At 40.2% G+C, this 21,379-nt stretch overlaps 1 protein-coding gene across 1 annotated transcript in view; it reads left to right on the top strand.

Moving 5' to 3' along the window:
* Positions 1-21,379, top strand: part of LOC110028552 — a 187,969-nt gene that overhangs the window by 98,617 nt on the left and 67,973 nt on the right. The window lies entirely within an intron of this gene.

Here is a 21,379-nt window from a genome sequence, read left to right as displayed (position 1 = left end):
AGAAGGCCACCCTACGACTCTGAAAGGTCCTATAGGAATTCATTTTGGGGTTCCTCATGTCGGTTTCATCCTTCTAAGTGTTAGAAGTCGATACCGCACACGCGAAACCTCCAAAAGAGGACGGAAATAAGTCGAACTAAAACGAGGCGGGCACCACTTCTAAGGTTCTAAGATAGTCGCAGGAAGACCCCTAAGGCTAGATCCTAACTCCTACGAGGAATACTAGACCTCACGAAAATTGAGGTCAACACACCTTGCTTCTGCGTCTGCGCCTGATAGTTACGTTTTCTTTTCTTTCGACAACGCTGCTTCTTCTGTTGCGGCTGCGCTCGAAAATTTCTCTTACTGGTCGACACTCTTACTCTGCGTTCGGGCAGGTGAACGTCGACGACTCTCCTTATTCTCATGACGCTTCCTTCTTCTTTGGTTGAACTGGACAAAACCTCCTTTGCACACGTGGTGGGTAACCCTCAGATGGAGTCCACGGTGGTCTTCCCCTCAAGCTATAAGGATTGTCGCGGTGTACAGATGATTGCCCTTTTATTAAGAAGGGAAGTAAGAAAAGTTGGAAAACATCAATCTTCTTCTCTGATTAAGAAATTTCAACCCTGACGGACAAATTCAAGTTTGCTTTTATTGAGTGGAAAGTGAGAATCATGGATAGGAAACATGTGTTGATTTAACTGACCGTGGTTGAAGATTACACCCGGATTTTCTCCAAAAAATATCTTAATATCCCAGAAAAATCATTAAAGTTACTCAAGTGGCTCCTGATTTTGACCCAAACCTTAAATCTTACACTGTACCGGTATGGTTTAGTCTACCTGGTCTCAAGCTGCACTTTTTTCTTCATTAGGTTCTCTACTCTATTGGGGCCATTCTTGGGACTATATGAAGCTAAATCTACCCACTTTCAATCTAACCAGACATCCTATGGTGAGAATACTTGTGGAAGGGATATTACTTTACCTGATGTTACTGAAGCCTGGTTGAGCACAACTCATAATGTATGTTGGCAACAAATTGTCATGGAACACAGACCTTCATTTGTACCCACTGTAAGATGTTTGGGCATATTTTTGTTAAATGCCACAAGTTCCACCCTAATTTGAAATCCAAGGTTCAAGTAAGGTTCAAGTGAATAAGGTGAATAAGGAAGGGTCTAACCCCACTGCTCTGGACATTTTAGTTCCACCTGGGGAGGATACTACCAGACAGGAGGTGACTGTTGCCCCTGTAGACCCCCTATGATACTGCTGCTACTGTTACTGAGATTGATGTGATGTTGGCACCTTCAAACCTCATAGAAAACAATACTGAAGGACTATTACCTACAAATGATAGTGTTCAGACTGATAATCAGGAGAAACTCACAGCTCTCCTTCTTCATGAAGTATCCGATGTAGATGCAACTCATACTTCACATATACCAAAACCTATTGTGGGTACTAGGTTGGTAATCCTGCTGCTACAACTCTACCACCTCATCAGACTATTCTTTGGATGACGAATGACGGGTTTACACTTCCAGGAGGAAGAAGAAGAATGAAGATCTACTTGAGCTCAGGAGTCTAATAGATGATACTTTGGTTACTTCGGGTAATGGTACACACTTTCTAACTTGTTAGCTAGATCCCTTCCGAGAACCAGTGCCAGATGCAAAACCAGATTGGGATGACCCTCACTTTTCTCAGCACCCTAGTGGTTTTGGGTTTCTTTTTATTTTTATATGTATCCTTTTTGACTTTTTTGTATGTTGTACCATGTGGGTTGTGTGCTTATTTTTGGGTCTACTCATACAACCTATCTGTATCTTTTCTTTTTAATGAATTAGCCCTTGGGCTTTTTTTAATATATATATATATATAATAATAATAATAATAATAATTATTATTATTATTATTATTATTATTATTATTATTACTAGGAGTTTCAAAACACAAGGGTTGGTTCAAAAGGGAACATCCCTCACGGTTTCTATAAAAGAGATGAACTTCTTTTGAACATAATATGAGAATGAAAGATAGAGACAAGGGAGCAGGCGAAGGAGAAGGGAAGATAACACTGCTTGCGTGCGCAGAGGTTTTCACACCCATACTAAAGACGTTGTGTGTGGAGACGACGCAAAGAGCTATGCTATTGTTTGCGAAGCCTGGAAGAAGGTTTGAAAAGTCATATGTTGACGCCGAAGTCGAGTGAGAAGACCAAACGTGTGCACTTGAGACGAGGTAAGTGACACAGTGGGAGCCTCATGTGCGTTAAGAGAAGCAACATCATGTGCGAAGCAGTAGAGGATTTGTGCAAGAGAGGGGAGCCCATGCCCAAGCCAAACGAAAGAGGTATGTCGTGCAGTGTGGTTTGTGCGAACGAACGGAGACTTTGGTGTTGTGTACTTGGTGCAGTGCTTCGTTTGAAGAAAGGAAGAAGAGGTTGTGTCCTAGCCAATCGAAGAAAAAGGGATAGCGGTTCTACTTGCCGGAGTAAGAGGCTTGCACGTGGCAGATTAAATCAGACAATGAAAGTAGGTAAGACCAGGGTTTATGTTTTAAATTAATGTGTTAATAATAATTGTAAATAATATTAGTAAAAATTAACAAATATAATTAAGTAAGCAAGATAGTAAAATTAGATAATTATAAATAATTTTTTAATTTTGGTATAAGTTTAACTTGTACAATAAACGAGATTTTATGACCAACACATATATGAACTTTTGTTTGATTTAATTATTTCTCTTAAATTATTTATGAAATTCTTAAATTTATTTTCCTTGTCTAGATTTATTGTTTATAAACTAGAAAGATTATATGTTTTTTTAGTGATATAGAAGATAGATTTATTATTTTGGCATTCTTATTAACCACAAATGTTAGGTGTTGAAAATCTTTTTATGTCGAAGATAAGTATTCACTTTAGCAAAGTTCTACTTCTTTAATCATAATAGAGGTTAATCATAGATAAATTAGATTCAAAACTTTAATCCATTGACTTAATTATTAAAGAGAGCAATGAATACAAATACGTAATAATAATAATAATAGTAATAATTGAAGAATAATTCAATTAGCAAAGATTTGGTTGAATTTTAACAATTTGATATTATGTTCTATAAGTTCTTAATATCGACATAAATGTTATCATGACGTCAAGCTGATTGTTGAATGATTGGAAATCTAACATGACAACTGAGGTGAATAATTTTATTTTTAAATTACAATAATTTTTCTTACTTCTGAATGTAATCATGTTTTAAAATATTGACATTTATGCTTTGTACAGTGAGATTTAAACAACTAAATCTTCATATTGTTTAACTTTGCTGCATAAATAGTTGCATTTTAGTTTTTCTAGGAAGACATCTGAGTATTTCATGACTTTTAGATTATGGTAGATGTGCATTTATTGATTGGTAAATAAAAAAAAAATGTTATAATGAATGAAATTAAAATGTTTTATGCATGAATGCTTGCATGCTAAAAGGAGTTTAGCCCCTTATGATATTGGCAAGAGAAGTCGTTGTACCCGCGCGCGTATATAATTTTTCTGCCATTTTTGACAATTATAAAATTTTGATCACCAATCTCTCTGCTGACGGGAGAGTATTTTACAGGGGTAAGTAGACTCCCTGCTATCTTAGGAAAGTGTGAAACTTAGATCACTAACCGTTATGCTGATGGGAGTGTATCAACCAGGTATGAATAAGTGCATCTTCACCTCAGATAATCGTGTAATTTAGATTATATACCGTTGTGCCGATAAGAAAATATCCGTTAGGGGTGTGTTAGCTTAGGTTTTAACAGTGCTTCTAAGATTGATGCGAAAGATAAGAGTTTGAAGTATACTAAAGTTAAATATTAAATCTTGAGAAAGAAAATAAAAGTTGATGCATATAAAACAATTAAATTTCTTTTATGAGCATATTTAGTTTTTTTCAATGAACATATTTTGATTTCTTTTATGAACAAATATCCTGAATTTATGATTTAAATTACTATATGATTTCTTAGAATATATTAGAAAAAACCAACATGCATATTGTTTAGAAGTGTAATTGCTCCATTGGATTTTCTTAGATTGCTTATTATATTGTTTTAATATTTTTTAGATTTAAGTTTTCAAGTAAAGGGTGATACTAGAAGAGAGGATGTGTACAGAAGACGAGATTAGCAACCGAAAACATAAGCTTTTATTTATTAATTAAATTACCTTTTAGTGGTTTTTTCAATTTTATTTGGATTGTAAACTTTTAGCGATAAAAAATGAATGTAAAAAATTTAAAATTTCACTATCCAACTATCTCTTCCTCCATTGGAAATTTCAATTCCTCAGATCGAGTCATGATAGAAGTGGTATCAGAGTAAAGTTTAAGATTAAATAATGAATTTTATTTAAATAGCTAATGGAATAATTAATAGAAGATTAATGTGAAACTGATAAGATAAAGAATATATCATATAAATATAAACATTATTTTGGGATGTAAATTTTATAAGAGAAGTTTGTAATAACTTATATATATATATATATACACACACACACACACACACAAAATTTTGGAGGAAGGCTTAAGACATATTTTTTTAATGTCCTTTTTCAATGGATGTTTGGAATATTTTGGGTTTACATTTTGGTATCCCCTGGACTCATAGAAGCACTTTAATTACCTATTTATGGGAGTGGAAGACTTATGCCGATGATGAGGGAAGGCGCCTTTCCCTCCCTCTGCTGGTGCTTTGTCTTCTTTGGGCCGCCAGAAACAACCATAAATACATCCCCTCCCCCCAACTGCCGTTATTACTACTTCCTATATTCTGGCTTATTACTCTAAGGCCCTAAGGGCCTCTGCTAATGTTGCTCCCTTTGGTATGAGAGGTAGGCCTCCTCGTTTAGTCAGATGGACGCCCCCTACTCTTGGCTGGGTGAAGTTAATGTCGATGGTAGCTGGAATGAGCTTTCTGCTGCTGTTGGTGGCCTCTTTAGAAATTCTGAGGGCATTTTTTAGGCTATTTACTTCTCCTATTGCCGCTGATACTCCCTTGGCTACGGAATATTGGGGGGTATATCTTGCTTTAAAACTGTCATATGCTTTAAATTTTCATACTGTTATTGTTGAAACAGACTCAAAATTACTTTATGAGATGTTATTGGGTGTCTCTTCACCTCTCTGGGACATTATTTGTACCCTCAAACGTATTTAAGCTTTAATAGCGAATAATCACCTGACTGTTAGTTGGAGTTCCATTCACAGTGAAGGTAACTCCCCTGCCGATTGGTTAACCAGGCAAGCAGGGGGAGTGTGCACTGTTGGTTTATCCCCCTACACCTCTCCGGCTTTTACTTATTGGGGACTCATTAAATTTGTCATATGTTAGAACTTAGAAAATTTTTATGCACAGCTCTCTGACTTGGTTTTTCTGCTTTCATCTCTATGTTTTGTCTGCACCCTCCTTTTGCTGCTCTATGTTCTGGCAGATCAGATCGCCTTCTTTGCTTCTATGCTGGACTTTTTTGCTTGTGGATCAGTTTTCCTGGTGGTAGAACCGTTGGCTTGGAGCGTTCTATCTGGTGTTTTGTTTGCTTGGGGAGATTTGGAGTTTTATCTGATGCTAGATTTTGTTTTTTTTCTAATGTTTTAGCTTTTTTTTTTGTACATTTGCACGAGTATACTTGTTTTGGGTTTGGTTTTTTTGGCTTGGTATAATTGTATTTTTCGGGTTTGATTTGGTGTGGGTTGTACTGTGGGAGGTGAAACCCCTAGGGGTGAGTGTTTTCAATGTATTTTTTTGGATTTTTAGACGTACATTTTCTTTATACTAACATGTAGGGAGTCAATATATATATATATATATATATATATTGTGCCACTACCTACATGATGTCGGCAGCGGGGCGGGCTCTGCTAGGGTATCGCCCGATGGCGATTCCCAGTGGTGAATCTTCGACTTCTCTCCGTCGTCTCCCACGATGATGACTTCACGCGCTCGCATCTCTCAGTTGACGACGCTCGCTCACAGTCGTCTCTCCACTCGATGACGCTCACTCTCGTCGTCTCTTTCGTAGTCGATGACGCTCGTCGTTCGCATGTCGTCTCCTAACATGACGCGGCTCGTGTCGTCTGTCCTCAGCCTTAGTCGACGACCCGCCTGTCGCCCTGCCCAACAGACAGTTTCTTCGAACTCTCCTCCCTCCCGTCTCGCGCGCGCCTCGCAAAGCCGCTCAAATCTGATGTGGTCATCTTGCCTGTGGAGATGGTCTCGGCGCTCCGTTCCTATGCTACTGCCCTTCCCGACGACTTTCATATTCCTATTCGTGCCCCTCTTTCAGGTTCAGAGCCTGGTTTTGGTATCGGTAAGTCCTGCAATGTTTCACAATCTTTCCACGAGCCTCTTGAAAGTGGTGGTTATCACACTTTCATTAAAAAAATTGGTAAAAAGTTGAGAAGTCTGCTCTTTTTATCACTATGGTTGAAACCAATACTCTTGCGTCTTCTTGTCATTTTGCTATAATGGGGAAGTTCCTTTATGGTCACCCAAAACTTGAAATCATTAGGAAAGATTTTGATGCTATGAAGCTATTGGGCATTTGGAATATTGACTTACTTGATGACCGACATATACTTATTCAGTTATCTCACAATGCGGATTACACTCGTATTTTTTCTTGTAAAGTTATCAAGATCGATACCCATTTTATGAAAATTCTGAAGTTGACTGTCAATTTTGATATAAAAGCAGAGTCCCCTATCATTCCTGTTTGAATAAAGTTTTCGGACTTAAAATTACATCTGTTCAACTTGGAAATTCTCTACTCCTTAACAACTGCTTACGACAAGCCTCTTAAGGTTGATAGTCTAACACTTACTGTCCCTAGACCTTCTGTGGTTTGTGTGTTAGTTGAGAGAGATATCACTCAACCAGCTCCGGATGAGGTATGGATTGGAACCACTCGCAACGGGTATTGACAAAAAGTTGAAATTGATCCTCACCCTCTTTATTGCTCTCATTGTAGTACTATGTTTGTCCACAAGTCTACTATCAATTATCGCTTGCATCCTCTTGTAAGGCCCGATGTCGCTAAAGATCAGCCACCTACCATCCATGCTGAGGTGCAACTCGACCCTCTTTCCAACAACGCAGTTCCTGATGAAGAACACCATACCCAAATCGTTCTACCTCTGGATGCTCCTGCTTTTGAACACTCTATTCCAGCGGCTGGTTTGGAGCATGATACTTTGGAGTCCCATGAAACATCTTCCCATACTACAAGTATAGATCCAAACGTGTTTATACCACTCACTGTTATTCAAGAAGCCTAAGTTGCATGCCAAGACACACGAGAGTGCTCCTTTGATCTAATAAAAGATTAGTTGGTACAACAAGTAGTTTTGCTTCTAATGTTCAACAACCTACACATGTTCGACACACTTTAGACTACTCCACTGATCAGGTGTGTCAGTTTTTGGATGAGGAATGACATGTCTATTCCAGCATAAAGAAGAAAAATGGAGGCCGACTCGAGCTCAGGAACTTATTGGGTGATACATTGGTTTCTGCTAGCAATAACACTCCAATTTGTTAGCTGACTCCTTTCTTAGAACTAGAGACAGAGACAGAACAAAATCAGGTTGATCTCTAGTTACATGATACTACGTGTTTTTACACTTTTGGTTTTTTCTGGAATCTCATTTATTTTTTTGTATTTTTTTTTTGGAACCATTTGCACTTGGTGGCTATAGTGTGGGTAGGCTACCATGCTTGGGCCCTCTCACACAATCTATCTGTATTCTTCTTTTTTTTAATATATTTGCCATTAGGCTTTCTATATATATATATATATGACGTTGTTTTTCTTCCAGCTCGGCTCTGCTAGGGTTTCGTCTCATGGCGTACCCTAACAACTGTTACGGCTTTGCTGCTTCTTCTCCGGCGTCTTCGCACCTGATTTCGTTTCGTCTCCCCGTCTTTCGGTCTCGCGAGTTTTTCTCGGCTCTAAGACGCGGCTCGTATCCTGTCTTCCCGTCTTGCGAGCTTTCCTGGCTCGGGAGTTCTCGACTTTGCAGCTCCTCTGTGGCTCGTCTTTCCGTCTCGCGGGTACAGCTCGCAATTTCTACTGCTGCTCGTCCCGTCTTACAGCGCGTTCTCCTTTTCAGCTTCGGCTATTTTGATGCGATTTTTTCTGTGTTTATCAGAGCTGTTTTCTTCTCCGTTCTTAACGCCCCACCACTATCTTTGAGGATGGTTTCAGACAGATTGTATGCAGCTGCCCTTGCGGGAGTCCACTCCTCAAGTACACTTAAATCGTCCTCTTTCTCTTATTCATTTGTGGGCGGAGGACATCAAGAAACCTGGTAGGAAGAATGAGAAGTCTGCCATCTTTTTTTCAGAAGTTGAAGGTATTCAACTTGTTTCCTTCTGTCGTTTAAATTTGGTTGTGGAATTTCTATATGGTCATCTCAAAATAGTGATTATTCGCAAGAAATTTGAATTTATGCACCTTGTTGGAGAGTGAAAAATTGGACTATTAGATTAGAAACACATTTTTATTCAAATTAATAATGAAGAAGATTACACACGCTTATTTGCTAGAAAGACAATCTGGATTGATAACAGAGCAATGAAGATTCTGAAATGGTCTGTGGATTTTGACCCACAGACAGAACCGCCAATCATTCCGGTTTGGGTTTGCGTCCCTAGTCTGAAATTTCATTATTTTTCTCAAAAAGTATTATACTCTATTGCCTCAGCTTATGGTAAGCCACTCGAAACGGACATTCCTACTTTTAATCTTTCCCGTCAATCTGAAGCCAGAGTACTTGTTGAAAGAGATATTACTTCTTCATCTTCTGAGGAAATCTGGTTGGGCACACAACACCATGGATATTGGCGGAAGGTATAGATTGAGTCTTTTCCTTCGTATTGTTCAAACTGTCGTATGTTCAGCCACTTCAGTTCTCAATGTCATCATCTACGTCGTCACTACAGACCAAAAAAGCAAAGCGCTTCGCTAGAGAGTGATTTCATCTCCTCCTGATCAGCTCCAAGTTATTGACACTATTAATCATCAAAAGGATACACTTTGAGCCACCTATCGTGGAGGTGAGGGAGATTCTTCAGACTCCGCCTGCCCTATAACCTATCACTGATATTATGTGGAAATACTTCTGCTGCTTCACTACCGCCTCATCAGATCCATAAAGATGTCAATGTTACTCAGACTTATGGAGACCATGATGTGCAACGACCTACACATGTTTGACCACTTTTGGACCAATACATTGATCAGATGAGGAATGACATGTATACACATCCAGGAGAAAAAAGAAGAATGAAAACCTACTTCAGCTTAAAAATCTGATCGATAATACTTTGGTTACTTTGGGTAATGGTACACACCTTACCAATTTGTTAGTCGGCTCCCTTCCAAGAACTAGAGGCAGATGGAGGACTAAAGTGAAACGTCCTTAGCACTTTTGCGCTCGTTGGTGGGTTTTTGATTTTTTATCCTTATGTATCTTTGCTTTATTGAGTTTTTGTGTGTGTTGCATTGTATGAGTTGGACATTCTTTTAGACCCTTTCATACAACATATATGTACCTTTTCCTCTTTAATATATTAGGCACTGGGCTTTTTTAAAATATATATATGAACAGGATTTCGAGCATGAGCTCGAGTTTTAAAAAAATATATTAGTTAATCAATCTCAAAGCTCGAATTCTCCAACACCAACATCTACATAAATTGACAACTAAGCGGAAATAGCTCGTTCGATCTTCTACGACTGAGAGAAATCATGTGTCAAGATTGTGGGATTTCTGATGCCGCAATTATGCAGGAAGCTCCTGTATCAGGAGAGCTCCATCCACAAGATATAAGATTAATGATTGAAGGCGCAAAATTTTTTGAGTTTTTCAGAGTGAGAGATACCATGACGCAGGGCTTACTTGCCGCAGGCCTTACCTGTGGTGGAAGGGTTGAACCGACCAGTTCAGTTTGGAGGACTAGGATCAGTCGTCCGATCCAATAGGAAGGGGACTTGCTAGCTGTCGTTCTCCCTTTCCTTTTTTATTCCCTTTCTATTCCATTCCCTTCATATTCTATCTCCGTCATAGTCTAACTACTATTATATACTATATATATGTTTTTTGTTTGCTTTGGGTGAAGTTTTGGTTGTCTCTGATTTCATATTTCCACCTTTGGGGTGTTTCTCCTTTTCTAGGGCTGCAACCGACGACGAGAAGGTGCTCCGGCTATAACTCGCTCGAGGTGGTGGTTATCTCTGCTTGTTTCTCGCTTCATGCTGACGCCCATGTACACCCGCTTCGCCTTTGATTGCAACCATCTTCTCGCCAGCCTCCTCCAACCCTCATAGGCTTGTTGTAACTTACTCCAGCCCCTTCCAGATAGGCTACAAATCTCTCCAACTCTTCTAAGTCTGTCGTACTTCCTTCCATCCCCATTCCAGACCTGTCACAACCCTTTCGAAACCTTTCAGACTCTGCCACAACTGACTCAAACCCTTCCAACTACTGCAACACCCTTCCTAGCCCTCCAGATGCTGCCACATCACCCCAAGCAATCCACACATCTGCTGTCTAGCGGTTTCCACCCTGCTGCTCTCACCCTAGAGTGTCATTTGTGTGTTTTGTGCTGTTTTATTCTTATTTTGAATTCGTCATTATAACCTCTAAATTTCAACTATAACATTTCATTTCTATGGTGGTTTGTGCTAACTTCGGTATCATTTACTATCAGAGTTAGCCCAACCCTAGTTTTATTGTTGTGTTTCCTAGCATATGCCTTACCTCCACAAAGTTTTTTCTCTTATCTTCAATCACCCTTTTGCAACTTCCAAACCCTGAACCATGCCACCAAGGAAATAAATGTTGGAACATTCGAAGGACGAGATGCAGTGGGAGATTCGCTGTCTTCAACAGAAGCTCATGGAGATTGATCATATAACCCAAGGGGAGATTACCATCGACCATGATCTCGAGAGTCAAAGGGGAGATAAGGACGAGGATCTGAATCCGTTCCATAGGCAAGACATCAGTAACAAGGAATATCGACCCTGCCACTTCAGGATTCAGTATTAGAGCAAGATCGAGAGAGGAACCCATGTATGGAGGTCACAGGGACTTCGATATCAAAATAGATCTACTAGAGTTTGATGGGGGTATGAATCTAGATGAGTTTATTGAATGACTGCAATTGGTTGAGTAAATCTTCGAATATAAAGATGTGCCAGAGGATAAGTGGGAAAATTAGCTGTCATCAAGTTGAAGAAGAAAACTTCTTTGTAGTGGTAAAATTTACAATGATAGAAGAAAAGGAAAGGCAGAGAACGAAGCAGGAAAAAATGAAGAAAACAATTCAAAGTAAGTACTTTCCACCTCATTATCTCCAGGACATGTTTTTGAGGCTTCATGATCTGCAGCAGTGAGACCTTTAAGTGGAGTTTACCTTCAAGTTTGACCAAATGGTGTTCATACGTAGAGTCCTGCAATTAGATTCAGTGCGAGATCAATCATGTTTGAGGAACAATATCTTTCGCACCAAGTGTACAGTAAAGGACAATGTTGCAACTTGATCATCGACAGTGGGAGTTGTGAAAATGTGGTGTCCACGCTGATGGTGAAGAAATTGGGATCTGTTAAGGATGCAAGAGGTGTAGACAACAGAGGAAGCATTAATCCCAAATGCCACTTTCATGCAGTCAATTCAAGTTGCTCCAGCTGCACTGACATTAGTCTTAATTGAGAGAATTAAGGAGGAGAGTGAGATACCTGCACCACTACAACCACTAATATAGGACTTCTAGGATGTGATGATCGACAGCCTTCTAGCGGGACTACCACCACTAAGGGATATTCAACACACCATTGATCTCATACCAAGGTTAGAGTTCTCAAATCGGACAGTCTGCAAATTTAGACCTACAAAATACGACTTGTAGAGACAAGTACAGGATCTCATCGCGAGATGTTTGGGTAGAGAGAGTATCAATCCATGTGTTTTCCGTGCCCCCCTCATGGTACCCAAGGACAGTTCATGGCAGATGTGCACTGGTAGTAGGGCCATCAATAAAATTACCATTAAGTAGCGGTTTCCCATACCTCGCATGGACGATCTCTTGGCCTAGTTGCACGAAGCCAATATTTTTTCCAAGATCGACTTACACAATGAGTATCACCAGATTTGGATGTGGCCATGAAACGAGTGGAAGATTACATTCAAGCTACGAGATGGTTTGTAAGAGTGGACTTATATGCCCTCCGGCTTGTCAAATACACCCAATGCTTTTATGAGGTTGATGAATCAGGTATTCCGAGCTCACTTTGAAAAATTTATGTTGGCCTACTTTGAAGACATTCTGATGTACAACCGATCAAAGGAGCAACTTTTACAACAACTCAAGTTGTTGTTCAAGGTATTGCGCGTGGAGAAGCTATATGCTCATCATAAGTAGTGCCACTTCATGATCGACCAGATATGCTTTTTGGGTTATACCGTGTTTATTGCAGGCATTCAGATTGTTCCGACAAAAATTGAGACCATTTTGAGTTGAACCGTACCGCAATCGTTCACTGAGCTGAGACAGTTTTTGGGACTAGTGGCGTTTTACATGTAATTCATCAAAAGCTTTAGTATCATCGACGTATGATGAGTAAATTTATGATATTGTGACAGCTCTTGAGCACTGGAGTCATTAACTACTGACAAGTGAGTTCACGCTGTTCATGAATCACGAAACTTTAAAATTCTTGAACAACTAGATTAAACTGAAGGACCGACACACAACTTGGGTGGAGTTTTTGGCTTTGTTCCAATTCGTGCTTAAGCATAAGACAGGGAGTCAGAACCATGTAGTAAATGTTCTAAGCTGCCGATATTTCTTGATCACATCAATGCAGACTTGCATCGTGGGCTTCACGTTATTAAAGGAGCTTTGTGAGACGGACGTGGATTTTGAGAAAATATGGGAGCAATGGCAAGAGAAGCCCACCGCGCAGTACTATAGGGTCGATGATTACTTTTTCTATCGGAGTAAATAAGGTGTTCCTAGATGTTCGTTGGGGGAGGTCTTGTTCAGAAGAGCTGACAAGACAAATTGGCAGGGACAAGACACTTGCACTTGTGAGAGAACACTTCTTTTAGCTTTAACTAATCATGGATGTAGAGCGACACGTCAGAAGGTGCTGGATTTGTCATGCGACAAAACAAGTGGGCATAATGCATAATGCAGGGTTATACACCCCATTACCAGTCTCAGAGACAGTGTGGGCGGACGTTAGCATGGACATTATGGTACTAGTTGCATCGCATGTTTCAGTTCAAGGATACATTAAACAAAGATTCAGTCTTGGTTGTGGCAGATTGATTCTCAAAGATAGTACATTTCGTATCCTGCCACTGGACACTGGATGCATCGCATGTTGCCGAATTGTATTTCAGAGAGGTTGTGAGACTGTGCGGGATACCTTAGACCATCACTTTAGACACGGATGTCAAGTTTTTGAGTAATTTTTGGAGGATTATGTGAAAAAATTAGACACCACAATCCAATTGGTACAACTACTGTTGACATCAGAAATTAGTGAGGATGGTGAGGAAAGGGTACACGAGATTTAGAAACTCAAGTCGAAAAATAGATCACTAAGCAGAATTGGAAGTACCAGACACAGTCAAACCAAACAAGGAAAAAGGTGACCATTAAAGAAGTAGATCTAGTGTGGATCCTATTGAGGAATGAGAGATTCCAAATAGGAGCATTCGAAAAACTCAAGCCTAGAGCAAATGTACCTTTCAAAATACTCCGAAAGCTTAACGAGAATGCCTATAAGATCAACTTAACAAGGAACTATAATGTTTCTACTATGTTCCACGTCATAGACTTGATGCCATGCCATGAGGATCCAACAACTTCGATTAATGAAGTCAAATCTCCCCAACCCTTAGAGAATGTCGCAAGGCTAACCTACTACCAGCCTTATCTGCAGTGGAAGCGTTGAACTGATTGATTCAGCCCGGAGGTGCTTTTTTGCCCCTCTCCGTTTCTATTCTAACTACTATATATATATATATTTTGTTCCAAGAAGAGAGAAAATACAGCAAATTACAAGAGAGACCTAAAGAAGGAAAACAAAAAAAAGCCAAAATACGTAGTATCTGGTAATTAGAGAGCGACCCAATTTTGCTTTACCTTTGCGCCTAGTTTTAGGAATGGAGCCAGCTAATAAATTGGTAAGATGAGTGTCATTGCCAGTAGTGACCAAAGTATCATCCAATAAGTTCTCGAGCTCGAGTCGGCCTCCAGCCTTTTTCTTCCTCCTGAAATAGACCTGTCATTCCTCATCTGAAGATTGACTCGCTTGATCAGTGGATTGATCTAAAGTGTGTCGGACATGTATAGGATGTTGAACATTAGAAATAACTGATTGTTGTACAAGCTGATCTTTTATTGGATCAAAAGAGCACTCTCGTGTGTCTTGGCATGTAAGTGAGCCTTCAATAACAGTGAGTGGTATAAACACTTTTGGATCTTTACTTGTAGTATGATGTTTTTCTTCAGGAACTGTGATGTTGGGTAGAGGATCAGGTTGCACCTTCTCAGCAGGGATGGTAGGTGACTGATCTTTAGCAATATTCGGCCTTAGATGAGGATGCAAACGATAACAAACAGTAGAACTATGACCAAACATATTACAATGAGAGCAATAAGGAGGGTGTGGTTCTATTTCAACTTTTTGTCAATACCCGTTATGAGTGATTCCAATCCATACCTCGTCCGGAGCTGGTTGAGTGATATCCCTCTCAACTAATACACAAGCCACAGAGAGTCTGGTAACAACAAGCGTAGGACTATCAACCTTGAGAGGCTTACCGTAAGCAGTTGCTAAGGAGTAGAGAATTTCCATGTTGAACAGATGTTATTTTTTTCCCGGAAACTTTATCCAAACAGGAATGATAGGGGACTCCGCTTTTGGATCAAAATTTACAGTCCATTTCAGAAACAATCAAAATTTACAGTCCATTTCAGAATTTTCATAAAACGGTTGTCAATCTTGATAACTTTTCGAGAAAATATACGAGTGTAATCGACATCATGAGATAGTTGAATGAGTATATGTTGACCGTCAAGTAATCCACTATTGCAACTACCCAATAGCTTCATACTTCAAAATCTTTTCTAATGATCTCAAGTTTTGAGTTTCCATAAATAAATTTTCCCACTAGAGCAAAAAGCCAAGAAGACGCGAGAGTACTGGTTTCAACTTCAGTAAGAATAAGAGCAGACTTTTCATTTTTTTTGCCAAGCTTTTTAATAAAAGTTTGATCTTCACCACCTTCAAGAGCCTCGTGGAAGGATTGTGTAACATTTCAGGACTTGTCAATATGGAAACCAGGCTCTGAACCTGCGGACACAACACCTGCATAACTCCGCTCCATCTGAGTGTAGCAGACGGTGTAGCCGAACAAATCGTTGTGCAGTGCGAAGGAGGAAGCCGAGCTGTTCGCAGAGAAGAAGAAAGTGGCGGCAGAAACAAAATTGCAGGTGTTGTCGAGCAGAAATAGTCATGGCGTAGCTGCGAGCGGAAGTCACAAGCACTGCACATGATGACGACGCACGACGCAACCAATGTGAGGTCGCGAAGCTCTGCCAGACATGACGACCACACGACGCAGCCCGACAACGCGAGCACTTCAGCTAGACGAAGCCGACGACGAAATTTAAGCGGTGGAAATCAGAGTACGACACAATATTCACACGTAGCAGACGCTAGGGTTTGTCGTGAGGCGAAATCCTAGCAGAGCTTAGACGGAGGTAATGTTATGGTTAAACTCTAAACCAAGCTCTAAACCCTAGCAGAGCGGAGACGGCGAAACCCTATATATATATATATATATATAGCTTGCAGGTAGCTTTGCTAGGGTTTCGCCTGATGGCGAAACCTCACTTTGATTCCTTCGTTTTCATTCCAAATCGATGATGAAGGGCTCCTTCGGTTTCGTCGTCTTCCCTGTCGCTATAAGGCTCTTGCACTGATACGACTTCGTCATTTTGTCTGCTCCGAATTCATGACTTCTTCTGTTTCGATTTCATCCGCTCGACTTCGTGATTGCTTGTACTTCGTTTGCCTGTTTCGCCCGTGCCTTGACTGTCTGCTTCTCCTCGTGCTCGCCATGTGAATTCTCACATTCCGTCCTTCCTCACGTCGACTGTGCTGCTCGACACCGTCCCTTTCAATTGCCTTGCATAGCAGTTTTGAAGATGGCCTCGACAATGTGTTCTTATGCCAATGCACTTGTCGGCGACTGTCCTATTCCTACTCGTGCTCCTCTTTCAGGTTCAAAGTCTGGTTTTTATATTGGCAAGTGCTGCAATGTTCCTCAATCTTTCCACAACGCTCTTGAAGGTGGTAAAGATCACACTTTCATTAAAAAACTTGGCAAAAAAATGGAAAGTCTGCTCTTATTCTCACTGAGGTTGAAAGCAATACTCTCGCGGCCTCTTGGTGTTTTGGTCTAGTGGGGAAATTCCTTTATGGTCGCCCAAAATTGAAGATCATTCGGAAAGAGTTTGATTCTATGAAGCTATTGGCCAGCTGGAATATTAGCTGACTTGACGGTCGACGTATATTTATTCATGTATCTCACGATGCTGATTACACTAGCATTTTTTCTCGAAAGATTATCAAGATCAACATCCGTTTTATGAAAATTCTGAAGTGGCAGTCGATTTTGATCTAAAAACGGAGTCCCCTATTATTCTTGTTTGGCTAAAGTTTCCGAAGTTAAAATTATATATGTTCAACTTGAAAATTTCTCTACTCTTTAGCAACTGCTTACGGTAAGCTTCTCAAGTTTGATAGTCCTACGCTTGCTGTCACCAGACCCTCTATGGTTTGTGTGTTAGTTGAGAGATATATCACTCAACTAGCTCCGGATGAGGTATGAATTGACACCACTCACAACAAGTATTGATAAAAGTTTGAAATAAAATCAGTCCCTTCTTATTGCTCTCTGTGTAGTATGTTTGGCCACAGTTTTACTATTTGTTATCGCATGTATTCTCATCTAAGGCTGAATATCGCTAAAGATCAGCCACCTACTATATTTGCTGAGAGGGTGCAACCTAATCTCCTTTCCAACACCGCACTGCCAGATGAGCACCGTACTACAGGTACATATCCAAATGTGATTACTCCACTCACTGTTATTTAAGTTGATCCACTTGCATGTCGAGACTCACGAGAATGCTCCTTTAATCTGCTCAAAAGATCAACGGGTACAACAAACATTTGCTTCTAATGTTCAACAACATACACAAGTCCGACACACTTTAGACCAATCCACTGATCAGGTGGGCCAATCTTCGGATGAGGAATGACAGGTCTATTCAAGGAGAAAGAAGAAGAATGGAGACCGACTCGAGCTCAGGAATTTATTGGGTGATACATAGGGCTGTCAAAAAAGCTCGTGGTTCGCGAACAGTTCGTGTTCGGTTCGTCAATGAGTTCGTGTTCGATTCGTTCGATAAGTAAACGAGACAAACGCGAACAAATTTTTTTCGTTCGGTTAGTTAAACGAACCAAACACGAACAGTGATGCGTTCGTTCGTGTTCGAATCGTTATTGTTTGAAATATAAAATAATATAAAATAATTATATATAAAAAATTTATTATATTCTAAAACATTAAATTTTATAAATTATAATATATAATAAAATAATAATAATAATATATTAATATACTATAGTAGTAATATACTAATATAGATATTGTATATTTATATAATAAAACAAACTAAATTTTAAACGAACCGAACACGAACACAAGCTTTGTTCGTTCGTGTTCGGTTCGTTTACACCACTGATACATTGGTTATTACTGGCAATGACACTCACTTACCCATTTATTAGCTGGCTCCTTCTCTAGAAGTAGAGGCAGAGGCAAAGACAAAATTGGGCCGCTCTCTAGCTACCTGATACTTCGTATTTTGACACTTTTTAGTTTTTTCTTTAGGTCTATCATGTTTTTTTTATATTTTCTCTTTTGAAACCATTTGATGTGGTGGTTATCGTGTGGGCAAGGTGTCATGTTTGGGTCCTCCCACACAATCTATATGTATCCTACTTTATATGTAATATATTAGTCATTGGGCTTTCTCAAAAAAAATAAATATATATATATATATATATAAAGCTTAAGGGCGAATGTATTAAAAAAGAAATAATAAAGATATGTTGTATGAGTGGACCCAAAAGAAGGCATCCAGCCCACACGGTACAACATACACAAAAATCTCAAAAAAAGAAAGGATACTTATAAGATCAAAAAAAAAAAAATCAAAACCTAGGAACGACCCAATAAAGTCCTGCCTCTGTCTCTAGTTCTCGGAAGGGAGTCAACTAACAAATTGGTGAGGTGCATAGCATTACCCGAAGTAACCAAATTATCATCTATTAGATTTCTGAGCTTAAGTAGATCTTCATTCTTCTTCTTCCTCCTAGATTGATAAATCTGTCATTCCTCATCTGAAGATTGACTCATTTATTGCTTGTTCGGATTAGGTGGTAGAATCATAGTAGAAAGATTGTCAACCGTTGTAACAACCACAATATGTTCTAGTGTGTGTGAAGTATTAGTTGTCGCCTCTGCACCGGATACTTCCTGAAGGTGAGGAGCTGCAAGACTCTCCTGATTATTGGTCCGATCTTTGGTACTGTTTTCAATAAAGTTTTAACGTGTAGGTTGTCCAGCAGAGTCATACGACATCGCATCAATCGCAGAAACATAAACAGTATTGTCAGGGGTGGTCCACAGGGGCAATTAAATCAGATATCAATTATTGTCTTGTGGTAATCTGCTCCACAGGTGGAACAGATGTGTCCAGGACAATAGGGTTAGACCCATTCTTATTCACTTGAGTTTTAGTTTTCGAATTAGGATGAAGCCTATGACATTTATCAAGGGTATGCCCAAACATCTTACAGTGGGTATAATAAAAAAGTCTGTGCCCAAACATCTTACAGTGGGTATAATAAAAAGTCTATGTTCCATGACAATTTTTTAACAATATCCATGAGTTGGGCCCAATCAGACTTCAGTAATATCAGGTAAAGTAATATCTCTTTCCATAAGTATCTTGGCTACAGAAAGCCTGATTAGATTGAAAGTGGGTAGATCTAGCTTCATTGGATCCTCAAGTATGACCTCAATAGAGTAGAGAACGTGATTATTAAAGAAATGCATCTTGAGACTATTTAAACTAACTATACCAGTACAGTGGGAGATTCATGATTTGTGTTTAAATCAAGAGACCACTTGTGTAACTTCATTGACTTGCCTGTAATGTTAAGGTATTTTTTAGAGAAAAACCGAGCGTAGTCTTCAGCCACGGTTAACAGATCAACCCGTGTCTCCCATCGAAGAGTCACTTTTCACTTGCCTACAAGTTTGAGATCATCAAAATTCTTTCTGATAACTTTCATAGGTGGATTCCCCCACTGAAATTTTTCAATAAGAGCGAACTTGCAGTTCTTAGTCAGTGTTGAAATTTCTAAATCAGAGAAAAAGAGTGTTATTTTCCCACATTTCCTACTCGCCTTCTTAACAAAAGGACAGTCACTTGTACCATCACGAAATTTTTTATAGCTTGAGGGGAAGATAATAGTAGACTCCACCAGATGATTACCCATCACGTGGGCGAATTAGGCTTTGCCAAGTTCAACCGAAGGAGGAAGCGGCGTCAAACCGCCGAAAGCGAGCCAGATGATTACTCGCCACTTGCTACGACTTTCCGATATAAGCGCAGTAGGCGAAACGCGGCTTCAAACAGCAGAAAGTGAGCCAGAGAACGAAACCTTCAACATGCAGACGACAAAGCCGAAGGCCAGAAGACGCACCAGAAATGCGAGCCCTTCAGTTCTGCTTCGAGCACGAGAGACGACAAAACGTCCGTGCCCAGAAACCGTCCTTCAACGAGCGGCGAGCACGACGAAGTACGGCGAATTAGCTTGTTTGTTTGTTTGCTTAGGGCAGCGTTTTGGTGGTCTCTGATTTCAGATTTCTGCCTTCGGGGCATTTCTCCCATTCTAGGGCTGTATCTCACTCGAGAAGATGCCCCGACATAACTCACCTAAGGTTGTGATTATCTCTTTTTGTACCCCTCTTTCTGTTGCCGCCCATTGTTGACCTCATTTTTAGTGAGGTCTAGTCTTCCTCTTAGGGTTTAGGATCTAGCCTTAGGGATCTCCCTTCGACTATCTTAGAATCTTAGAAATGGAACCCGCCTTGTTCTAGAAATTCAACCCACTTCTGTAACCTTTTGGAGTTTCGCGTGTGTGGTATCGACTTCTAGCACTTAGAAGGGTGAAACCAACATGAGGAAACCCAAAAGGGATTCCTATAGGACCTTTTGAGCCTAAGAGTGGCCTTATGCACAATTCGCACTCCCGCGCACACAAAACTTCGCAATTTAGAGAATCAACACGTCTGATCGCCACAATTCGCATCGCTTGCACCGTTACCTGTCAAAGACTCGAATAAACTTTCGAGACGATCGATCGCGAGTAGAAATTTTTGTGAGATTTGAATTTTGGCGCATTGTTGACCCGATTGTCGACGACGTCGTCCGAGCGACCCCGGATGACAAAACGGACTGTACCAGCACGTCCGGAGCGTCGATTTTGCTCAGGAAAGACACCCATTTTGTTACGACGTCGCGCGTGAATAAATCACATATAATTTAATATATATATATTAATTTATATAAAACCAAATCCCTAAACTCACGCACCTGAGCTCTGCCTCCCTTTCCTCTCCTGTTCGCGTGTCTAGCCTTTCCCTTTCTCGGTCTCGAGCCAACCGAGCTCCTCCTCCACGCGAGAGAAAGTTGACCTCGTTCGTCCTTGCCTGACATTCCTCTGCCCGCGGCCCTCCTTCTCGAAGCCGTGCCAGTCTCCCCGAGCTGTGTTTTTCCTTTTCTTGGTAGTTTGACTCTGGGAAGCTTGCTCCCTGGTACACTTGAATGACAAACTCTCTCTTCTTCCCGATATTTTCCTTGCTGCCACAGGCTCGCCGCTCGGTCCTAGATGTTTCGGTTGCTTCGTCTTCTGTGAGCAGGGAATACGTCCCTTTTCTGCTTTGGCCCGATTTGAGTGTCGTGGGTTCAAGGGGTGATCTTCTTTCTCTTCCCCTCTCTTTTCTGCCTATAAACATAGTTTCTTTTGAAATTTTTAAGGTTGTTGAAGAGAAGTTTGCAAAAGAGGAGAGTAGAAATTTTGGCTGTGAGGAGATTGGAAAGAGAATTTCTGTGAGAGCATTTCTTTGAGGTGAATTCTTGTGTTGCAGTGCTTTACATTGGCATTAAGGAGGTA

This window comes from Phalaenopsis equestris, unplaced genomic scaffold (genome assembly GCF_001263595.1).
Source record: "Phalaenopsis equestris unplaced genomic scaffold, ASM126359v1 Scaffold000513, whole genome shotgun sequence".
Classification (NCBI taxonomy): domain Eukaryota; kingdom Viridiplantae; phylum Streptophyta; class Magnoliopsida; order Asparagales; family Orchidaceae; genus Phalaenopsis; species Phalaenopsis equestris.
The sequence above is the reverse complement of the archived record's forward strand: the minus strand, read 5'-3'. Positions and strand labels throughout refer to the sequence as shown.